The following is a 2,480-nucleotide window of genomic DNA, read 5'->3' as shown; positions in this document are numbered from 1 at the left end:
AGCGGCATGGCCGGAAACCAACATTGAATGACCGTGACCTTCGATCCCTCAGACGACACTATCAAAAACCGACATCAATCTCTAAAGGATATCACCACATGGGCTCAGGAACACTTCAGAAAACCACTGTCACTAAATACAGTTGGTCGCTACATCTGTAAGTGCAAGTTAAAACTCTACTATGCAAAGCGAAAGCCATTTATCAACAACATCCAACAACACCGCCGGCTTCTCTGGGCCTGAGATCATCTAAGATGGACTGATGCAATGTGGAAAAGTGTTCTGTGGTCTGACAAGTCCAAATTTCAAATAGTTTTTGTAAATATTGGACATCTTGTCATCCGGACCAAAGGGGAAGTGAACCATCCAGACTGTTATCGACGCAAAGTTGAAAAGCCAGCATGTGTGATGGTATGGGGGTGCATTAGTGGCCAAGGCATGGGTAACTTACACATCTGTGAAGGCACCATTAATGCTGAAAGGTACATACAGGTTTTGGAACAACATATGCTCCCATCTAAGCGCCATCTTTTTCATGGACGCCCCTGCTTATTTTAGCAAGACAATGCCGAGCCACATTCAGCAGGTGTTACAACAGCGTGGCTTTGTAGTAAAAGAGTGCGGGTACTTTCCTGGCCCGCCTGCAGTCCAGACCTGTCTCCCATGGAAAATGTGTGGCGCATTATGAAGCGTAAAATACGACAGCGGAGACCCCGGACTGTTGAAGGACTGAAGCTCTACATAAAACAAGACTGGGAAAGAATTCCACTTTCAAAGCTTCAACAATTAGTTTCCTCAGTTCCCAAACGTTTATTGAGTGTTGTTAAAAGAAAAGGTGATGTAACACAGTGGTGAACATGCCCTTTCCCAACTACTTTGGCACGTGTTGCAGCCATGAAATTCGAAGTTAATTATTATTTTCCCCAAAAAATTAAGATTATGTGTTTGAACATCAAATATGTTGTCTTTGTAGCATATTCAACTGAATATGGCTTGAAAACTGTTTGCAAATCATTGTATTCTGTTTATATTTACATCTAACACAAATTCCCACGGGGTTTGTATTGGAATGAGGTAGATCCCATCCATCTGGCCAATTAAAAAGTAGCTCGCCTGCAGAAAAAGTGTGGGCACCCCTGGTGTAAAGTTACCACTTTGGTCCTGTAAGAACACCACTTTCTATCATGACCATACCTAACATGACTCAGTAAATCCTGTAAGACGCAGCAGTGTCTGTATCAGATATGGACAAAACCAAACTGAAAAGGGGTCTCGCCCAGGGGGTTTTTGAGCTAAAATCATGAATCCCTGTAAGATCTAGGTTTTCCATTCTTGTTAGTGAGGTCGTCGTGTGTAAGTTCTCCGTAACCAAGAACGAACAAAACGCCGCACATGCTCCAGCTGTCTTTTCTGCGTACGCAAGGTTCCCTCTTGCCAGCATCGCCAACATCCACGCCCCGAAAAACATGCTTTTCATTTTCAAAGAAAGCAGGAGCAATTTGTGGGGAGTGGGTTAAGCTGTCTGTTACGGTGCAGACATACCAGTCATTCCGAGACTTGAAATCCCTTCACAATCTGTTTGGGTATTTACAGGCCATGCTGCAGGCACGCTGTTGTTGTGTGTGGAGGGCGGGGGTCTCGGCTTTGTAGGGCCGATGTTGTGTGTGGAGGGCGGGGGTCTCGGCTTTGTAGGGCCGATGTTCATTTAGAAAGTGGACTTGGGAAAACGCTCTTAAACCGAGGAGGAATGGAGTTGTATTGTTTTTTTTGCTCTTGGACTCCCCCTACAGTTTTAAAGGCCTACTGAAAGCCACTACTAGCGACCACGCAGTCTGATAGTTAAGTGAAGTGAATTATATTTATATAGCGCTTTTCTCTAGTGACTCAAAACGCTTTACATAGTGAAACCTAATATCTAAGTTACATTTAAACCAGTGTGGGTGGCACTGGGAGCACGTGATTAAAGTGTCTTGCCCAAGGACACAACGGCAGTGACTAGGATGGCGGAAGCGGGAATCGAACCTGCAACCCTCAAGTTGCTGGCACGGCCACTCTACACACCGAGCTATTAAGCTACTTACAGGTTACAACCCTGTCAACTGACAGGAAGGCATGTGTTCATCACAGATACTATTTTCAAGGCTTATGTCGGGCTGATTAGAAATATATATATACTAATAAAATATACCGCGAAAGACGGGGGTGATGGAAATAAATACAAAGAATTTCGCTGTCCTGAAATAAAGGAATTCTAACGAAATTAATAATAAATATTTTTTTTAACTAAACTGTCAATGAAATTTAAATGCAACTTTACCAATTTAGTCATAATTTTTGCGCTTGAGCAACTTCTCTATAACTTTAGCTCCAAACTGTTTGTTTGATATCCTCATTACTGGTGGAAAAAATTTATTACAGCTCAGTCCCACTGTGGTTTGTATGAGAAACAGATATTTTGAGAGCAGGTGGGTAAAGTGTCT

Source organism: Nerophis ophidion, linkage group LG11 (assembly GCF_033978795.1).
Source record: "Nerophis ophidion isolate RoL-2023_Sa linkage group LG11, RoL_Noph_v1.0, whole genome shotgun sequence".
Taxonomy (NCBI): domain Eukaryota; kingdom Metazoa; phylum Chordata; class Actinopteri; order Syngnathiformes; family Syngnathidae; genus Nerophis; species Nerophis ophidion.
This window is presented reverse-complemented; position numbering follows the sequence as displayed.